The following is a 23706-nucleotide window of genomic DNA, read 5'->3' as shown; positions in this document are numbered from 1 at the left end:
ACAGTTCTCCCTAATTCATTGATGCATTTGCATGAATTTCAGATCAATAGACCTACAGGGGTTTCAACCAACAAATGCCTTTCTTATAATTTGTCTCTGTATATTCAACTGGCATAAGAAACAAAATATAAAACCAAAAAAGGACACACTTCATCTTTAGAGGGGTCATATGACGTTGCTAAAAATAACATTATTTTGTGTATTTTGTGTAATGCAATGTGTTTATGCAGTTTAAGGTAAAAAAAATAAATAAATAAAATAAAAAAAATTTCCACATAATGTACATATGTAAATATGTGATATGCATTGCATATCGTGCTGCATAAAAATAAAACCATGTCTGCATTTTTGTGATCGGAGAAATGACAAAAAACAAGCACCACTCTACACTGCTCAAAACTCACGTTTGAATCATCAGTGGCAAATTCTTTACATATGTAAACGTACTTACAGACGTGAGTCAGAAGTGCCAGACTGTACTTGCAAAGTTGGAACTTCCCTACTTTATAGAAACAGACTACTTTGTGTTGTAGGCTACTCTCACAGGAAACAGACCTCACCATCCGTAAAATGCGTTGAAATAAAAGTTACGCCTTCTTTCTTTTCTGTGAACATTTGGGCAGCGTTATGCAAATCTTTCACATTGTTCCATAGACAAGTGGGGGTGTGTTAAAATGAGCCATTTTAGGAGGGTGTGGTTAACTCTTAAATATATAAAGAATATCTCTTTGGATTTGAGATTTTAATCTTTGCAACTTTACAGATCTTCTTTATGCACCAAGAGCTTGTAACACTCCAAAGAGAATGGAAAAATATAAAAATCGCATCATATGATCCCTTTAACTAAAGCTTGAAAATCTCAAGTGAAAATAATTAATAATGATTAAATCTAAAAATGCCACAGTAAAAAAATAGAAATGTGGTTGGAACTTTTCAAATGATTGGGAATATTTCAAAATTGCAACTTTATTTCTAACAAATTGACTCAAAAAATTGAAATAAAGTTGCGATTGTGACATATTAATAGGTTTTTATTTATTTATTTTTTCACAATTGTGATGATATATCTCACAATACGACTATCAAAATTGCAATTTATAGATCTCACAGTGTGACTTTTTTCTTTTATTTTTTTACATTCTCAGAAATACTTTTTTTTTTTTTTTGCAGAAACAGGGTTCTGTACTAATGTTTACATCCATTGAAAACTCACTTACTATTGCTTTAGCATGCAACAACCAGTACGCACAACACATTCAGGCTTGCCCATGCTCTGCCATTGGCCACAATACTCTCCTGATCCTGAATCAGGTCTTTGGAAGCCCTCAAGAGGCTGAGCAGTTGCACATGCCTTTGCATCTTCTGCATGGGCTAGTCAAGCGGCTCACCTTTGGCTCTCACCAAATTAATCAAACTGCCCTTGGTGCTCTAATTGGATGACAGTGATTCTCCTGCCCTATACACTGAAGGTGTACGAATTCAAGGGGGGAAGGAGGGGATTCCTATATATCTTTATATATTCTGCACACCTTTCACCTTTCATCTACGTCTCAGTCTCCACCAACCCCCATCCTGACCCCTCATTTTTTACCTGTCTCTCACATTTGAGGTGGAGCAGGTCATTAGGGCATCTTTTTTTCCTCGCATGTGATTTTTCGTCTGTCTTAAGCACATGCAGGGATGTAGGTGGCCTCTAATGTAAAGCACACCACAGCGGAGCAGTCAAGGAGGTTATGGTGCACAATGCATCCTCTGAGAAGCATGCGAGCAAGAGAGATGACTTGTCTTCCACATTGACGCCTCCTCTCTGACAGCCATTTGCATCCCCTTAGAGGTCACACACTTGTCTGTGGAGGACGAATCGAAGACAAGCAGACAGATCACTTTCACTAACATAATCGTGTTTGTTATGGCTGAACGATTGAGACATATGCTTCCAAGATGCAAAATGGGATGCTTGTGTTTTATGCAGGGCACATTTGATGGAGTCTCTATCAAAATGAAAAAAGACGCTTCGTCTATGTTTCAAAGCATGCTTATATTCGATGTATGTATATCCAGTGGCCCCAAAAGCCCCCTGTGCATTAGCACAGAGTCTGGAACCACCAAATGAAAATTAGGTCTTACCTTTATCGGAAAAAAATAAGAGTGCTTCAAGAAGTCTGTTGTATAATGTCAAATCAAAATGCTTTATCTTTAATGCTGCTGTACATTTTTACAAGGGCTGACCTGCACCTGCTTTCAGGGAGCTCCACTTTGTCTTAACGCTCTTTAATGATTTAATGTAACCAAAAAATAGTTAAATAAAATGAAACAAAAAATGCATCTTTATGCAACATTTAACACTAAACATTTGCAGGAAAATAATTAAATAAATAAATAAATAAATAAACAAATAAATGGTTGATTTTTTTCTTACACGTAAGGGGTTGTGGATTCATAACCTGAACTCATAGTCAGTTTTACAAAACACACACACACACACACACTCACAGTACGTATATTAAATACTAACATACATTAATATATATATATATATATATATATATATATATATATATATATATATATATATATATATATATATATGACTATGCCTTTAAAGCAAATAATCCACAAAAATATATATATTTTCAGTCATTTTACTTACAAGTTTCAGATTTAATTCAATGTGTTACTTGTTATTCCTTACAATATTTTAGACAAACACTTCCCCCTCAATACTTAACTAACACTAAATTAATACTTCAATGAAAATTTACTCTAAATCACCTTAAAAAAAATCTAAATAAATACACAAAAAAAAAATAATAATTATATGCTAACGATCTCTTAATGTTTCCTATTTTGAGGTATGACATGGGTGGTGCTATAAGCAGAAGGTGGGACATCTATCACTGTCACTCAGGACTACCACAACTAATTATACTCTGGCCTAGTCCTGGCCACAACGAGTCTGGATCACAACCAGACCTCATTGTACAGCTTAAGACAAGCTACAAATAGGCTAGTACATGATATTATTGCCTATTTTATGGTTGGTGGGAGCAATTCATTCATTTCGTAGAATACAGACATGTTTCTTGACTCTACCACAGATAAAATACACATTTCATGTCTCGGTTCAAAGTGAAGTGAAAAGCTGTAAAACCTGACCACTACAAGACCTGAATATGCATTTCAGATTTATGCCACTATTTGGAGGCTTTGTGGAATAAGAATGTGCCTGAAAGATTTTCACAGTTCAAGGCACTTACAGGCAAACGTGTCATCTGCAGTTGCATTGTGCGAGTGAACCTAGGAAGAGCTTTCAGTGGCTAAAGCAAGGTGAGAGCATTTTTAAGCACAAGATTGGCCACTTGAGAACAGCGACCTATAAATGATACACATCTGTAAATGGATGCAGCTTCTTTCCTTTTTATCCATGGGCCGAAATCTGAATAATTGAAAAGAGACGCATCTTGTGTAAGTGTCTGGAATTTTAAACATTAATAGCGCTGCATTCCCTGGACAGCTCCAGCTACACTGAAACCACAAAATGATATACAGCTATATGAGTTCTGCCATTTAGAGCACAAGAAAGCACTTCCCAAATTATTTAAATCACCAGAATATATATGTCATTGACCACATTCATCCATGCAAAAATACCTCTATGGTTGAAAGAGTGATTACACAACACATTATGGAGCTACATGGGCCTCATGCACCTATTTTTCTGTGGGGATCCAGCAGTGGTTTTGCTGCGGTCCTGATACCAGAGGTGAGAGGAAACCAACACAGTTTGACAACTGAGCAGACATATTTAATATATTTGTTTAAATAATAATAAAAACTATAAATTATACGAAAGCGAGACAGAGAGAACGAGAGATAAGAGATTTGGCAGCATTATTTGATCAAAAAAAAAAAAAAGTTTCTACATTAATTAGGAGTATCTTATCAGAGGATGTCCATATCGAGCAGTTCATTAACGACATGTTATCAACAGAAGGTGAACACTATTGAGAGAAATGATTATATGTTGCAATAAAACTTAGCCAATAGCAAAGAAAAAAAATCACTGATTCAATATTGCATAAAAAAAATTGTTTCTGTAACATAATCCATTACATTACACTTGTCAGGTAATATAATCAGACTATGTGCAGATTACTTTTGACCTAAAGAGTTTATCACATTGATTCAAATAGGATGATCTTGTACCATATTGATATAATAATACAAAATATATTATATTTGTTGTTATTAACAATATGGAGTGCATAAAAAATTATATTACGTCAAAGTATTCCAAGCTGGAGCTCGCGAAGGCACTGCAGGGGGTTCGTGAGTTTAATGAAAAGCTAACAATTAATAAACCATAAGATGTCAAAAAAAAAAAAAAAATTAATTATATATATATAAAATTAAAATAACAAAGAATAAATAAATAAGTGAAATATTAGACCTGCTTACCTGTATGTCATGTGACCATGTGAATAGTACCTAATCACGTAATCAATAAAAATTGTATTAATTGAAATGTAATATAATCCAATTACAAGTACTCAACTTTTGGAACCTGATTACGTAATCCAGATTACATGTAATCGGTTACTACCGAGCACTGCATGCATGAATATAAAGCAGCACAACTGTTCCCAACACACGATAATAATAAATCTGCATATTAGAATGATTTCTGAAGGATCATGTGACACTGAAGTTTAGTAATGGCTGATGAAAATTAAGCTTTGCCACCAAAGGAATACATTATATTTTAATGTATATTGACATAGAAATCTTTTATTTTAAATTGCAATAATATTTCACAACACTACTATTTTTAAGCAAACACATGCAGTCTTAATGAGCATAAAATCTTTTTTAAATCTTTCTCTCTCTCTCTCTCTCTCTCTCTCTCACACACACACACACACAGTTTTAAAGAACATGACACTTATGGATCCAGATAGATATTTTTAACTCTACATGTCACTGTTCAAGTAAAGTGGTAGATGAAGTTCTTTTCTTGGAGAAAGAACAGGAGCGGCTAGGAATTCCCTCCAGCTGTTCTCTGGGCATCCCTTAACCTGCAGGGTTTTTATTGATCGGTGTCTAAAGACACAGATGGACTGTCAAATGTTCATTCAGATTATTACAGGAAAGCCTGACTCACGTATGACCTCAAGCAATATATAAATTTTTAAGATTGGTGCCCTTTGCTTCCATTAAACGGCACTGGCCAGACACAGTTAACAATGGGCTGCTTTATTCGAAACATTGTCTTTTATGACAGCTAAGTGGGGCATCAATAAAATCCTTTTTTCAAAAAAATATTGCCACTTGTTTTGGTAAACTGCCAGTCCCATACTGCCATAAAGTATGGATTTCTGACATAACAGTTCGTTTTTTTCCACCTCCCACTCTTATCTTTGTGGCCAGGTCTGTCAGAGTTTTACTCAGCGTGATCAATATCACACAAGCAGTACTGGTTTTTAACGTCCTCTTGGTGGTTTTAAGCAGGTGTAGCTTTGTTAAAAGGTGAGCAACCTTTAGGCTTGTCATGTTCTAAATGCATCTGATGATCACGACAAAACGCACAACAAATGCTTTATCTGCAAGTGTCAGTTAGATAATAAAAATGCAAAATAAACTGGAATCAAATGCGGCTCACAAACAACCACAAAGAAAGGCTGTGCTCAGTTGCTGGTGTGGGGCTGATCGAGGGGCCTATTTAAGAGCCATTATCAGAATTAGCAGGAAAGCCTTTTAAAAGACAAGAAGCACAACAAAAACCACCAAATAAACTGCCTCTGTTTTCCTCTTCCCTTGTGTTTTGGAACTTGCTGAAAGGGTTGCTGAGTTGCGGCTTATCGCTCAAGAACGTGGTATCGGTGCTTTGCATAATGTGTTCACCGGTGGTCTCTAACAGGAGTCAATAATGCAGTGCTTTTTGCAAGCTTATCATTTGTGGTTTTGTGGCCAAAGGCACATCCAGCCACCAAGAGCATTATGGTCAGAGGAGGTGACGTGGTGAGTTTCCTGATGTTCAACAGTCATTTCCCCTGATTAATTAATAATGAAATACTCCTACATTCACAATGAAATGAATCAAATCAAATCAAAGGCTATTTGAAGATGTTTCAAAGGTTATCTGATGGAAAAAAACTGTATTAAAAGTGATTAATACATACCGTTGACATAGCGTCTGCTTTTTGTGAGCAATAGTGCTGCAATACTGTCACTTTTCAGAGAAGAATCGACCACTTACTTTGTATGTTTTTTCTCCACTGATAAAAACAGTTCCAAAAGGCCTATCAGTCTGTCTAAATATGACGGGATGTTCACATTGTTTACACGACAGAGCTAGCAATAACTTCAACAAAATCCTTATTTCTGTTGAGAAGAACGGTCTTTAACAGCAGAAAAGACTCTGAGATTGGCTGCGCATTTTGACCGAGTAACAGTGTCTCACTTAATTGGCCTTTAGAATAGAAAAATGGACATCTCATGAGACTCGTTTTAATTTGCATGAATAATGTGGAGGTGATACCATGTGATGCACTGAGATCAGAATACACACAACATCGTTCAAACCACAGAGTATATATAAAGCAGCGGTTCTCGTCAGTTGAGAAGCGTGGCACTGAACACGTCTAATGGCAGAGGGCAAATCACGGGCAGGTCTTTCCCATGGCCTTTCCAATGATCAAGAGGAAGGAGGAACATTCTTCATAAAACTTCAGATACAAAAGACAAACTGTCTCTCACATGCCCCCTGAGACTGGAGAACATCATCTCTTGAATATTTCACGGCTGTATCAATGTCAGAGAACATTTCTTGCTGACTCCCTACTGCTCAGCGTTAATGAATATTAAGCGGGACATTTTCCTTTGGGTGAAAGGTCCCTTTATTTATTCTCTTTATTGTTTGAAAGCCATCCCCGATTCCATATTTCAGAGCCGCAGTCTTTCCACTCATTTATTTGAGACCTGCAGATCATTCGTTTGGGCCAACTCGCACATAATTCTTCATGTGCTGACACTCATGTTATAGCATGAAAGAAGTCACAAGCTCAGAGGAAAGGAGAACAGGCAAGCATCTGATTTGTTCATTGATTAATTAATGGTGTAAAAAGATTACAAATGCTCACCAGCTTCACAGATCTGTTCAGTCGTGACGTCAATTTATAGGCCAACCTGGAAGGTTCATTCATCTCTCGAATTTCAAATGGTTTTTCGCAATGCTGGTTATGGATATCTGTACAAAAGAAAATACAGAAGATCAGCAATATTGTGCAGTAGTTTTACAATTAAAACTAGCTTTTGGATATTTAGAAATTCCTGAGGGAACTCACAGTCTGAAAACAAACCTCCTGATTAAAGTGATGTAATTTCCTGTCGTAGTAATACTGGGAGATCAGGTGACAACTATCCATTCTATTCATTTAAACACTGCTATCATATTGATTAATTTATTACATAATGAAAGTATTCCCACACTGAGCTGGTCAAATATTAAATAAGTGCTTATCGATTTTCTCTATATTATTCAGGTTTTGGATCCCTTCTGTCTTTGGGAATTCATCCACATATTTAAAGCACCGAATGTCTCTGGCTGAAATGCTTTAATGATTTCCAGGCACTGGGAGCTTAAGGAATTTAATTTCTTGACCCAAATATCAGCATCAGAAAAAGGAAATTAAAGTTATCATTACTGTCAGGACATTATCGCAGCCTCACTTAACCTGCCATTCAGTAAAATGAATTATTTATGTTCCTTCTCTTTTATTTGGAGATGGGAGGGTTCAGAATTATTCTCTCTGCTGTATGCGAGTCGCTATTAGGAAAAATTGAACTTTCTGAAACATTTGCACTGTCATGTTTAAATAATTATCTACTAAAATTGACAACTGGCACATTAACACATCCGGTGGAATAGTCAGTATAAATGAATGCATGTATGGATGGAAAAATAGGAAGGAACAAAAGAATATGTTCTGCATTTGAAATGCTCAGGTTACATTCTTAAAGGGATAGTTCACCCAAAAATGCTTAAAATGATGAAATAAATGATGAAAGAATTGTCCTTTTGGGGTGAATTAACCCTTTAACTGCATAATATTAGTAAACTCCATGTTTAGAAGTGTACATTTCCATTTTCTAACGTAGGGGAATAAAGTAAAGGGAACTTTAGGTTTTCTAGCTATGCACCGTTAAAGCCAAATTTTGTGCTGTAACTACAAAATTTGTGTTTGCTAACAGCGAGAAGCCGGTTACTGTGTTTCAGTCATTTTGTCTTTTATTGTACATGCTCTGTTTTCTGACAGGTCTTATTTTCAGTATTGAGGGGTTCAAGCACAGCAATGTGTGATTACAGCATTTGAGTGTCATTCGACATCTGGAGATTCCAGACATCTGTGTGGATGAGTGACTCTATTCCTCTCTGCCTCTGCACACTCACACACATATGGTATCTGAGAAGCTTCAAAAACGTGTTAGCCGGCTCCTCTCTGAATCCAATCACACTTTTCCTGAAGAGCTTCATGTCCACGTATGCTAGTTAACAAGACTGCAGTTGCTTCTGCTAATAGACAAACCGCATACACCTTATCAATGTCCATGGGAAAAATAAACACTACAAAGATCTCTGTAAATTTTTTATTCTTTGCGCAGACAGAATGAGAGTACATTGAGAGGCAAGAGAGACTTCAGTAGAAAAACAGACAGACAGACGGATAGACAGATAGATAGACAGACATATAGATACTGTAGATGGATGGATGGATGGATGGATGGATGGATAGATAGAGAGATAGAGAGATAGATAGATAGATAGATAGATAGATAGATAGATAGATAGATAGATAGATAGATAGATAGATAGATAGAGAGATAGATAGATAGATAGATAGATAGATAGATAGATAGATAGATAGATAGATAGATAGATAGATAGACAGGCAGACAGGCAGACAAGCAGACAGGAGAATGGATTTTTTTTAACACTACGCCAGATCTGCTCTCAAAGCAAAAAGAACAAATGAACTAAGATAAAACGCAAAAATCAATTAACACTGGCCAAGAGTGGACCATTATATCACATGCAATAACCTGAATGATAGAATAATAAAGAGCAATTTATTTAGAATTAGGCCAGTGTGATTCCAGCAGGAGAAGATGGATGTGTGGAGATAGACAGATCTAATTAGCTTTGTAGTAAGTCCCAGTGCTGTACTCCTTGTCTTCTCCAGCCGGTCTCTACAGCGGCACAGTGCTGCTAATCCATGTCCACTGCTTAATGACTGCAAATCGCTGATATCTGCTGCTGATGAAATGCTGAGAAGATTAATCTCCTATCCCTTTTCACCAGAAAGCGGATAACCTTGGAAGAGTGAAGTATGCTGTATATTTTCCCACTAATGTGTCAGGAAATAGATCTTCGTAATCATTTTAATAATTTCAGTTTGTTTTTTATCATTCCCACATTTGACCAGAAAGCTCTATGGACGGTGCTAATTTATATGCTTAAGAGTTAATGGTAAATTTCACAATAACAAATGAGCATACAGTTATAATATAAAATTAGGCAAAATGAATAAAATGCAAGGGAGTTGCAGGAAGTGTGGGTGAGGCATAACTGGCTAAATAATCTCAACCTTTTGAAAGGAAAAAGGCAAAAGGGGCTGCAGAAGGGAGGGTAAATGCCCCTTTGGATGGCTGCCAACTGCTGCCATCTTAGAATTTACATCTGTTTACTTTCCAGCTTAAACCCACTCATTTCTCCACAGCTGAGGTTTGCTGACCCGTGCATCTAGCCTCTTGCCTGAAATGTAGCCCAATCTCTCTCTCTCTCTCTCTCTCTCTCTTCATCCTTGTCCTTTTTAAAGTGCATGTAATATATAGAAAGACTATTTAAATATCACTATAGAATATATTTTGAAAAATGTTGGTAACCAAACATTTTTGGTCGTCAGTGACTTCCAATGTATGAACAAAAATTTGACACTTATCAAAAATATCCTCTTTTATTTTCCATATCAGAAAAAAAAGTCATGTTTTGGAACGACATGAGGCTGACTAAATCATGACAGAACTTTCATTTTGGACTGATTTATCCCTTTAAATCTTAATATAAATATGCATGTTTCCTCTAATTTTGTATGTTGCTTGTAGACACCAAGTTTAAAACCTCTGAATTATTATTTATTTATTTATTTATTTATTTATTTATTCTTTGTAAATGCTACAATCTAAATTAGCATTCAAACACAAAAATGTTTCAACAAATTACAATTTAAATATACAATTTTAAAACAGTATGTATATATTACAGAAGCGTACGGTGTACTGTATGGAATAAAGGTTAAATCAATATACATTTGTTCAATTCATTAGCTACAATATATTTTTTTTTATTATTTTTTAATGATTTGCTTTAAGTTCCAAAACTGTGTAGCTGAAAAGTCTATACTGAACAGTTTAATGTAAATTTTCCATTGTGACAACATGCCCCACTATTTGATCATCAAAAAAAAAAACTGTTTCTTTTATTCCTGGCCAATAAGTCAAAAGTTCAGCCTTTGTAGCTATGGATTCTAAGTTTGTGCCTATTTGCAGAAACTGATCAAAAATAAACCCACTGGTAAAAAGTGTGACAACTAGCCACACAGTCTTCAATTTATTCTTCATTTTTATTATACTTTTTACACTAATTTGTTGCCTTTTATATGTTATTGCAATTATCAGCCTCATTTATGAGTTCCCATTATGAACATTTAAAATCATGCTACAAAAATGTGCATTAATGCATCAATTTTAGAATACAGTTAATCAGCAGAAGCACACTAACACCAGTTTTCACTGCCTTACATTCATATTAGAACCGTGGTTAGGGACTGGACACACGAGCTGTCATGAAAGAGTGTTAGACCACAAGGGGGAGGAAAGGGCCGGCTGTTAGCCATCCTTCTCAGCTCCACAAGCGAGAAGAATGGGAAGTCTCACACATGCTTAAACTTTACTGGAAACACTCCACATAGATTGGATTAAATCTTATTGTAAATTCAGAACTCTGCAGCAGCAGTCATTCCAAACAATCATTCCAAAACATTTTAACACCATTTATATAATCTGCCAGAATGAAAACTTGTCCTAAAAACTGGAATGAATGAATGAATGCAAATAAATAAATATGTTTACAACAAAATATTTCCATTTTTTTTAACAAATCTTGAAGTCTGCTGCTTGTGACAAAAATGGAAACAACTGTGGAAACAAACCTCATGTTATTTTATAAGCCTTCACCTTAACTCATACTCTCCTCTGATTATCTGAACCGATAATCCCCTTCACAGTTAACAAAAATGTGTGTTCAAATTTGTGTTTGCCTTAAAGCAAGGTTCACTTTTCAAATTGCCAAGACTTGTTTGCCAGGTTTTCAAAGTCATTTTCACATGGAGATACTGAACACATTTCCAAGCATTTAAACTTCTCTAGCTACTCTAGAATCACTTCATCTCTGCAAGCGGCTCCATCTGCATCTTTCGCTCACAGGACAACCTTCAACCGAGGACCCAGCAGAGGCACAAGATCTGTCAAACTCCCCTAAGAATGCCCTTATTCTCCACCAGTCTGATCTCACATGATTATTTGTTAACTAACTCTTCTTTAATTAACTCCTGATTAGGTATTTATAACATACTCCGAGTTTTATGCTAGCAGTTGATGCTTTTAATAAGTGGATTAGCCCAAGTGTCTTAAAGCCCCACCCCCCACCCATGTCTTTGCTCAAGCTACAATCTTCTCTCCCCTTGAGTCCTTGGCACTTGGCCAGGAGATGTTCTGCTAACAAGTTTCTTCTTGTGATCACAGGCATAAGCTATGAGGTGTGAGGAGAGCTGCAGACTGTTTGTCCTACTACGTTGTCTGTTTTAATAGTAATGGAATAAAAAAGCTAACTTTAAAGTGTCAGATCACAATAATTAGCCAGGGGTATTAAAATATCTTAAAGGCATCAAAGATCTGTCCACACGAAACCAGCACTTTCCCTATACAATCTTTTTTTCCCCCTCGTCTCCAGAAATATGTGTGTCAACACAAAACAATGTAGAATACATGCCAGCCCAGTATGTGACGCTGTAGTTCTGTCACAGAGATACACTAAAAATGGAGAAGACTATGCGCATAAACCTTGCGCGCAGTATACAAACGAACATGGAACAATACATTTATTAATCTGTGTTAATGTTATAAAAAGACAATCGTTCAGTGTGTGTTCATGTTTTTGTTGCTGTTACATGACATAGCGGTGTCTGACTAGGGACGTGTGGCTGATGACGTCAACATTTCAGAAAATATATGGATTCGCTGTCTACACAAAAACGCAAGGGTGGTGTTTTCAGATTTATCCACTCTGGGATCTGGTTTAAAAAAATACCGTTTTTAATCTCCCAAAACGGCGGATTCGTGTGGATGAAACACGAATACAATACAAAATGTATGCGTATACATCTAAAAGCATCTCCGTGTGAGAGTTCTGGTATTATGCGTTGGAGAAGCTATGATGAAACAGCATCTTGCCAAGCAACAAACATTAATTCATACACTCTAAACATTCATTAATACAATGAAAAAATCCTGGGTTATTTTTTAACCCAAATGCTGGGTTGAGCATTTTTTGGAGGGGTTATTTTTTCAGTGTTTGGGTAGTTTTTGTGTTACCCAAGCTATGCACCATTTTGCATCTTCTCTTCATGATAAAGCAATTCTAAGCACCATTGAATTGATGCATTCCTCAGTAAAATACAGTTGTTTTTTTTAAATAAAATTTTATTTTATATATAAAATTGTTAGTGTGCTCACTGTATATTGTTCAATTTTATGCAGAGCAACGTACAGGCACAAGGTTTGATTCACCTTTAACGAGTGTTGTGGTATTTTTGCGTGATGGAAAAGCCTGATGTTTTGCATAATGTAAACGATTTTATTCATAAAGATACAGAATATAATACTTTGGATGTTAAAACATGTCATCAGATCTGTTTATTGTTTGTTTATTGGCAGGTTATGGAGTCATAGCATGTTTCGGCTAGAGTAAAACGCAGGGCGGCGGTCAGTTAGCAGCTCCCTGCCAAACACGACTCCAGTTTAGGCACAAGAACCAGCACCATTACGGTGGAAACAGAATAAAAAAGACTGGTAGATTACTCATGAAATACTTCTATTTAATGTTGAATTTTTGAGTTTTAATATAGACAATATGTGTATAGCCTATTAAAAAAATATATATAAGCAATGCTGTAAATGATAAATAAAGAAAAAATAAAGTTATCATGCAAACCAGTGGTTGTGTGGAGTATGAAGTTTAGACAAGTTTCAGTTATTTAATCTGTAAACATTAATGAAGTAAAAAATAAGCTAGTAATATAGTAAAAATGTATCAACCCATTAGCTGGGTTAAATCAAGCCATTATGCAGGGATAAATAAAGAACCAAATTTGCTGGGTAAATTTAACCCAAGATGGGTTCTGTCCTTTACCCAGCCGTTGGCTCAATAACAACCCAAATTGGCTTGTTTTTAACCCAATGTATTTAAGAGCAGAAATTACACCATTTACCATTAATGGTGTACTTTCTGCTACCCCAAGTGGCACCAAATTAACTGTCCTGAAAACTCCTCTCATTTGCCACAGGGACTTTTCTGAGCACTCAATCAATCATTACTCAAATGATATTGCAAATATACCTTTTAAAAGTTTGGGATCTGTTTTGTGTTTTTGAAAGAAGTTGCTTATGCTTACCAAGACTGCATTTATCCAAGATTTAACTAAAAACAGTAATATTGTGAAATATGTTTTCCAATTTAAAACAATTGTTTTGTATTTTAATATATTTAAAAATGTAATTTATTCCTGTGACAATGAAACTAATATTCCACAGCCAACATTTCTATGGAAACAGTGGTGCAACTTTTTCCAGGTCGAATGAATAGAAACAACAGTATTTATTAGTATTTTGTAGTGAAGGCTTTATTGTCACTTTTGATCAGTTTAATGCATACTTTTTGAATAAAAGGATCTATTTCTTTACATATATATAATTCACTAATGATACAGGTACTCCAGAAAAACAATAAACAAACTGACAAAGTCATTTTGTGATTTAGGAACAATATGTAACGACTGGGTGAAGGAGTGGCAGGAAGCAAGTGCACAATAACATAATTTCTATGAAACATAAATGACTAAAATAAAATATTGTCAAACTACTAAAAAATGTTTAGCTATTTACCTCCCAATACTTGTATGTTGTAACCTAGCCTCAGTGCTCCACAGTGGCTGTTTATGTAAAAAGGATCATGGAAAACCAACACAATATATTTTAAGCTAGATGGATTTGACAAACCATATTCCAAGGAACAATTGCAAACACATACATAATTCAATGCAAATAAGGTCCAAAACAGAAGTTCCCAACGGGAGTTCATTAAACTTCATATTAGCCTTTAACTGACAATCATCAACGTATCCTGAAAAGCGAATTTCTTGAACTCAAGGCATTGTATCTTCAAATTATACCCATACAGGCCTGGAAGACCGTGTTTGTACTTTCCGGGGGAATCACTGGAGATAATAACGCCACTCATTTAAGGCCAACCCTGCAAAATCTCGACCAGTACCTGTCTCCCGAGTGTCATAAAGCCCCTTTCTTGTTCTGCCTGCATGTCATAACCAGGGTTTGTCATTTGCACACAGCAGTCCTTAATTACAGGCTTTTAAGCTGCACTTCAGGACCAGAAGCCTGTGAAAAGTGCTGAAGTTCCTAGCAACTGCCGCTAAATAGGTGTAAAGTGAAAAAAAAAAATTTGACTCAGCCGACAAATTAGATGTGTCTGCGCCGGCCACAGATGGGTGCCGTTAACCTGTCGGGACACAGTGTCACGACATTAACGCACATTGTCTGTGGCTCTCTGTCACCGCCGTGCACCTCAAGCGGTCGGCAGCCTTCATTTAAACTAATGTAATTAGGGGCTCTCTTTGTGCTGAGTGGGTTGAGTCACATGACAGTCTCACACATTTGCATAACTCTAGAGTACTTCCATATCTGTATGTGAAAAAGAAAAGAACAGTTTATTCTGCCTCGTTCAGTGTGGGGTCAGTAAAATAATTATGTGCTAGGGACATAAAGAAGGGTCATACTTTTTCGTACACTAATATTTGGACATATCTGAAACAAGGACATCATAAAACAGTATCTTTTCCATTCAAAAGGTTTCAAAATGTTCGTAAGAAACACCAAACTTCAACACCTGAGCTATAATGAACCATTTCAGCTGTAGTAGTTCTTTGCCCGCTGTCATTCTTTGTAGAATGTGAAACATATATAAGGGCCTCAAGGTAGAGCAGCAAGAGCACACAATCTGGTGTTTAGCCCATTCACATGAGAAACTAGATATTTTACAGCACAGGATGAAGTCAAATCCTCGACAATCTACACTGGAAGAGCCATTTGCGCTGAAACCGTACCTCGAGTGTTTGACCCAGATTTGGCAACAGACAAGTTTAAAGTGACCCTTTGACACACTATATCCTATGAGGGTGTTATCAGACAGTGCCTTTGTCTTCAAGATAACACTCTTTTCAAAGTTTCCTTTCAGGCTCTTTGCCTCGAAATGTTTGTATTTTTGTGTTCTGTAAACTTCCTCTACAGGCTGTTAAAAGACCTGTATTAAAATGTTTCATAAAATAGCTCAAGTAGGATTTTTTTTTTCAACTATACGGAATCAACCATTCCCAGCTTGTCCTTTCCTTCATATCACGCTTGGTTTTGTTTTGCATAAATGTCAAACTTGCTGCTTGAAAGCATTTGCATTGATTTACATTGAGGTTTTTAAGATGGCCATTATAAATCTGTCACCCTCAGGACACCCCTACCCAAGCATTCATCCACCTATGACATATTTGTTAAGAGCATTTTGGACGTAGGCCAGGAAAAGCCACTTCAGGATTATCTTAAGGTTTAGCAGGAGTGATGAGTGAATTCCGGCTTGAGTAGACATATCAGACTGTGGCTTTAATCTCCCTGCTCACACATCTCATTTTCTGCTTCCTTTTCCTTATAGCCAGATTTTAAAAACAAAATAGAGCATATCAAAAAAGGGGTGAAGTCAAAATATAGTTTTATTAAACCATTCTCTACCTCTATTTTCCCTTGGCCCTTGGAAAAACAAAGTTAAGTTTCTATTTCTGTATGTAATTGATCTCTTACGGTTATCCTCTTCATATATGGTGAAAAATCTCACACGATATGCTGATACAAATGATGAGCAAAAGGTAATCGGTTGGCAGAGTTCACTGAAGTTTCTGTTGTCGATGCATTTTCAGTGGCAATAATCACTAACCACAACAGAAGGCGCTCCATCTTGTCCAGCGGGTTTCCGCTCCTGCGCCACATTCACATCGAGGCTCGGTTTTAATCACTCAGCATGGTGCAACCTACAAAGGTCAAGCCCATTGATTAAGTGGATAAAAGGGTGACTTGTCATCTCTCATACAAGACAGATAGATGCTCTACATTTTCGGCAAGGGACAGTCATTTACATGGCCAGAATACAGTTTAGAATACACACAGACCATCTTTAGTTCACTATAAAAACAACCACACATTTTAAGGGAATGATAGGCATACCTATTAAAATACTACCGTGGTAAAATCACTGTAATGGATGGTCTGTCATGACTTACTACATTTATCAAACAGAGGCAGCAGCAACATGTTTATGTTGTAAAATAATTGCAATAAGCCAATCTAAGTCAGGCTGTTCAGTCAATAATGTATTTATATTATGGATAAAAATGAATTCACACTATCAATAAAAATAAAAATCATCAGTCTAGAAGACAATTTTTAATTAATTATTATTGTACGAATTATTAAATGTATTATAAAATATAATTATTACATTTATTACAAAATATAATTATTGAATAAAAAGAAAATTACATTAAATATAATTATTAAATATAATAACTAGTAATTAGTCAACAGTTATCACATAACTAATATAATACAAAATATAATTAAATATAAAAATATATTAATAGTCAATAGTGTATTCATATTATCAATAATACTGAATACATTATTACGAATTAGAATTATTAGTGAAGAAAAAAGTATTATATTATTATAAATGTAATTATTAAACAAATAATATTCAATTAAATATAATTATTAAATATAATAACTACTAATTATAGGTAATAATTATTACATATATATTTTTGCATTATTAAATATAATATAATACAAATATTATTAAATCTAAAAATGATTAATAATAGTCAATAATGTATTTGTATTACTATTTTATTAAAATAAAATATTGATAATTCATATGTATTATTAATGAAGAATTAATGAAGAATAACAATGCTAAACAATTAATGATATTGTGGCAATTATTCATAATAACTATTATGAATTATTAATAATAGTTACTAATATGTTAATTATATTATTCAAAAGACAAACCATATATAATTCAAAATGGAAAAAAAGAAAAAAAAGAAAAAAAAGACACTATATTATAGCAAAAAAAAATAAAAATAAAAATAGGTTAGGAATACACAACACATTTAAAGTTCCTTCTGTCCACTGGAAATAAACCTTTGTATACTTAAAACCTTGCAAACCTTAACTAAAACATCACCCTTAATCAGTGCAACAGAACTTTTAATTTCTTTTGCTTATTAACTCACAATATTACAGACATTGACAGAAGTCTGTTCAAACATCCATGCGAATAGCTGGTAATGCAACTGCATGAAGACAATTCCAAGATAGTGTTTCAGCATTGTCCATCTCTATTTCTGACCCTGAGGCCCAAGCTACTCAGCCCTGCTCTCATCGATTGGTGTCAGTTGGCCACTGCTATGACAACCGAAATGTCCTTTGGGTTACTATGACATCATACCCCCTTTGACCTTGCCCTCACATAAGTCCGTACAATAGAGAGTGTGTGAAAAGGCATTCAACTTTTTTCATCCGACTGGTTGTTCTGACACAGATATTCCTCAGCGACGACAGAGAGAGAGGGAGAGAGCACGCCATCCCTCTACAACAGCAAACACTTCATGCGTTTCTCTCAGCCCTGGGGACTCATAATAGAAACCCAGAGGCCTATTTAAATTTTCATCTGATCCTATTAATTATTGTGAAAAGTGTGTGTCAAACTCAGGTTGATGGTAGTCAAGCTCTTCCTGCCATTTTGGGAAGATAAGATGTCAGTTATCTCTTTGGGAGGTTAATAGACCAACCACATAATCCTTTCCCTTCTCTGCAGATTTTGTGGTATTTGCATTTGGTAAGCTGATATGGTCATTCACTTGAGAGTGTGACTGCATTCCTAATGAATTTCCACACCGCCTAAACCCAAACGAGAGGACAGGAAGCATCTCCACTCTCATTCATTATCTGTCTTCAGACATCCTCTAACATATGCTGCCACTTCTTCTGGAAACCTCTTCTGTTCACTTTTTACCTTCATCCTCATCACCGGCTTCTTGACGAACAGAGGATGCTTTACAAGGACCAGTTGCTTAACTTTGGAGATTAATTAAATGTGTTTAATGCCGTTAAAAACGAAGCGTGTAGTTTCTGCACCACTGGCAGCACCAAACAGAATTACCAAAATAATGTCTGTTGTCTAACAGGTTTCAAACCCTCCCCCGTCTGCCACTCTTTGAACAAACTGCCCCAACCTCACGCCCTGGAGTAATGGCTGCTGAAAATTCAGCTTTGTCATCACAGGAATACATTTGTTTTACTATATTTTGGATCAAATAAATGCAGCCCTGGTGAACAAAAGGGACTTTGTTTTAAAAACATTAAAAAACAGTTACCAGAATTAAATACATCTAAAACAATAGGAGGGAAAACATCGAAAAGATTGCAGCCAATAACTGCAGGCATAGTCAGTTGTGAGAGCATTGTCAATGAACACTGATCAAGGGCTTGCTGTGCTTCTAAATAAACAGTGACAAAATGATGGCTATTAACCCCAGCTACCTCATTTGCTGCCCAATTGGTTTAAAAAGACTTGCACACAGCATGGACTAATTCCTGTGAGAAAAAAAAAAGAAGAAAAATGCACCTATCTGATTTCTCATAAAGTCACCTACGAGTAAAATGAGAGCAGACACAGAATATTTCAAGTCTGTTTTATTAGTATTATGATTGTAAAAACATTTATAAAATACGCAGACATGCAAATGTGAGTGTGTCTTCTGACCTTTGCATATGTCTTGATGTTGTTGTTGTTTTTTTGTGCCTTTTTTTAATGAATTGCAGAAAAAAAAAGATTGTGTGAAAATCAGGCAGCAGGCGGGGACATTTTAACACTGCGATCATCGAGGTAAGAGTATGTTTGCCCTTCAATCACACGATGCCAGAAAAACAAAAATCAACATCAACAGTCATTTCATTCTCTCTTCTGACATGCTCACTTAAGCTAAAAGACATTCCTATAATTCAAGGTGAGCCCCTTATGCATATTCATAAGGGCCATTACCTTGAAGAGGAATGTCAAAACTCACCAGAAGAAGCATGCTTTGTTCTTCCAAGGATAAATGTGTACATGTTTGTGTTACCATGATGACACTCTTTCAAGAGAAGTGTACACAAAACAAAAACTACTTGTATATCGGTATATGCTCTCTCTCTCACACACCCACACACACACACACACACACACACACACGCATGCACAAATGAGTTTTGCACCCAGTGAATGTATCTGTCAACTATTCATCAATGATTTATCATTCTACCTGTAGTTCTTACTAAAACAATGGGCAGATGATAAACAGCATCCTTCCCAGAATTCCTAGCACACTGACCCACAGATAAAGGAAAGACTGTGCCTGAACAAACAAAGTCCTGGAACACTTGCCACCACAATGAACCTTTCAAAATCACCTGGGAGCTTTTAATTTTATTTATATATTATATAAATATTCAGCAAATGAAATTTGGATAATCCAGTATAAATATTTTCGCCAAAGCAAAACAATACAGTACTAAACTTAAAAATATCAAAAATACTCCATTTATTAAAGATATTACACCTTAAAGACAACATGAAATGAAACTAAACATATTTACAATCTTACTAAATGGTCTTATTGTAAGTGACTTTCAAAATAATTGTATTCATAAAATAATTAATTCAAAAATTCTTATTATAATTAATACCTAGATAAATAAATGCCTTAAAATAACTGTTAATTTTAATAAGTAAAGCTGACTTTTCACAGTCAAATTAATTCACCCTGCATTTTTTCTCAATGAAATGATTGCTTCACTTGGAACTTCGTCAGAGTATAATGTGTTGCAAAGTGTTTAACGTTAGGGACAATTAAAGTTAAAAAGTAGATTCACTTAAAAGCACTTGACGAGCTTCAGAGATCACATCCCATGCTGCAGCCCAGCGTGGAATCAGTCCACATGTGTGAAGCGTGCCCAGACTGAACCACACCACATTTTCAGCCCTGTTCAACAGCTCAAGACTCTGTCTGGTCTCAACCCTTCCCCCATCACATCCCCCATTCCTCTCTCTCAGACAGAATTACAAGCCATTACACACCTGTCTGGACACAGATGAACTTGAACAATAATCCCAGGTCACAGGCTAGACCCACTTGAGAGCCAGGAACTGGCTTTTGAAGGAACTTCTAACATTCTTCCACAGCTTAAGGGCTGGTGTAGAGCACACAGAGCCAGACACATTTACACCAGCACGTCTCGTTGTACTTCTTCCACACAAACACCACTTAAGGCTTTTCTGTGACTATGAAAGGACAAGGTTATTACTTAGTTCAGTTTGTGGGATACTTCAGATAACTTCATCTTGTCAAATCAATTTTGTAATATAATATAAAAAAATATTTACTTGTAAGTGGTGGTATGAATAAAAAAAAACTGATGATTTTCCTCTAAAATATAAAGTAAACTGAGAAAACAATTTAAAAGAAACTTCAAATGAAGAGACTTCACGGTAACAGAGAGCTCAGAATTTGAATGTACTTTAATGGTCTCCGTTGTGAGTTTTCACCTGAAATTAATTATTCCTGTATTCCTCATATTAATCCTGACATTTACACATCCAAAACTGTCAATATGCTCAGTATGCTTGAATAAATGGCATGACACTCTTCAACAATTGGGGCTTTAATTGGGGAGAGGTTAATTTTCTCTTTAAACCTTAAAATGAAACCTCTGCCACGAATGTAACCAGATAACATTTCACCCAGAATGTGACTTTCACATCCTCTCTAACTCCTAATTAAAAGTAAACTCCTCCTAGATTCTGGCATTGAAACACACTGCAAATCAGCACAGCTGCAGAAGAAAAAAAAACAAACACCTTACATAGAGTCCAGTCTCCACACTCAGGTTCTAATAACACTGCTAACTTTTTGTATATATTTATATATTTATATTATATTTATATCAGTAATTGCTTAGAAAACCCTAAATAAGAAAGTTTAAAGCATTATTTTTATTATTTTACCTTAAATTGTTATGCTAATGTGCAATGAAATATCTTTTTCTAGAAAACTCTCATATGAATTCTAATAAATATGTAAACACTTTGTTTATTTACTATTGTAAATTTACTTATTTACTTATTAACTTAATATAAAATACTATTAATAAAGTACAAATATATATATATGTATGTATGTATGACAAGTAAATATTTTAAAATATGTAAAAAAAAATCAAAATAATTATACATAATTGTGTGTGTATATATATATTTATATATAGAGTATATATATATGTATATAAATACAAATGTATATTGACATGGACACTGTTGCTTCGGACAACCATTGTGTTTGTATGAAAACATATATATGTTTTCTGTGCATTCATGCATTTGCACACAAATAATCTTCACATCTTGACATGGAAACTGTTGCTTCGGACAACCATTGTATCATTAGAATTTTATGTTTCTAAAGTAACACACAGCTGTGCTTGCTGTCTAACACTCATCAGTTTGTCAACTTGATACCCAGCTCACCTCTCTTACTTCTGAGGTCAGAGGTCATCACAGATCTGTCAGTGATTCATGTCATGGTCTTTTCATCCAAACAGGGTTTTTTGTTGTTGTTTGTTTCGTTTCGTTTTTTTTTTTTTTTTAGAGGAACCATCACTATGGTATAACCGCTTATTTGACCTAATTTACGAAATACTTTTTTTAAAATTATTTGACAAATGTGACATTGGACTCTTTTAGAAAAGAGAAAGAAACAAGGCAAGCTTTACCTGTCTGTAAGAAGATGCTTATCTACAAACTCAGTATGGAGTCTCTCTTGTCTGCAGAGGTCAAAGGTTATGTTAACTTTGGGAATTTCATCAGGGCTGCCGTCCCCCTCGGGGAAGTAAACTTGACTCACCTCTGACCCCCACAATGAGGGTCGGCTCTGGAGATCACGGCCGAGCAGTCTGTCTGCTCATCGTCAGCAGTTCAACACCCCCTCCGTCATCATCAATCAGACACAGCCGTTTTTCCCAGCCCCCTAATCAGCGCTGCCATCAATAACCACACCACTGATTTACCATTCAGTGAGTGCCAAGTCCACTGCACACCTCCCATTAATCATAGACATTATGCCAAAGTATTTGGACTGTCAGGGACGTCTTAAATTATTTGATAAAGCTGTAAAAATAAAGCTCATATTATTTAGTGCGTAATTTTATCCAAACCCCTACATTCTGTTTTAAAGAAGCAGCTTTAGACTGAGAGATTAGTTAATCCTCTATTAAATGAAAAGCGCTAGAAATAATGGCACGGCTATTCATATCGAAGGCTATTAAAAGCACACAATCCTATTCTATGACTGTTATTCTAGTTCTCTAAACCTTTTATAAAACAGAATATTCCTGCAGAAGATGGATTTTTTTTTTCAAGATATAAAAACTAGTATGAGAAGTCCCTTTAGCAAGTGGACGGAAGCTGAGACCTATCCACAGCAGAGCATTTATCAGCCCCCTAAGTGGCTGTAACAAAAGCAATGCTCCCTGGGAGAGAACCTGACAGCAGTTTTCCCCCTCATCGATTGCCACGCTCGCTCTGAGTGCTCCAGTTTATGACAAAAGAGTTCACGACACCACAGTCAGAAAGTCAATACCGTGATAAATACTCTCCTTCTGTTGGTCCCTTGTCCGGCACTTTACCAGGCATTTGCCATGACAGTTATTACTGCTGCAGTAAATCTGTGGCCAGTAGAGAAGAAAGAGAGAACGAGACAGGGAGAGAAAGACAGAAAGGGGGAAGTTTGGGAATTCCAGGGCCAAATTTATGAACCCAGGATGCTGTTTACTTAATTTAAAGACTCACCACACAGGGTCAGTCAGTCAAATCTGAGGATTTGATGGGATGTTTACATCCACAGTTAAGTTTCAATAAGTAGTTCAAACAAAGATGGAAATTAAAATTTAATATAATTTATGTTTAATATTATTTATGTTATATTCATTACTTAATAACAAATACGATATGTTGCTATTTTCAGGTGGAACAGAGAATTTTAAAAACTGCAGCTATATTTAAAAGTACATTAAATATATCAATGCATAAATAACTAAAAAAAAATTATTAATTATTTTATTTTTTTTATCATTAAAAGTCCACATAAATTGTGCACC

This window comes from Carassius carassius, chromosome 32 (assembly GCF_963082965.1).
Source record: "Carassius carassius chromosome 32, fCarCar2.1, whole genome shotgun sequence".
Lineage (NCBI taxonomy): Eukaryota > Metazoa > Chordata > Actinopteri > Cypriniformes > Cyprinidae > Carassius > Carassius carassius.
Note: the sequence above shows the minus strand (reverse complement) of the source record.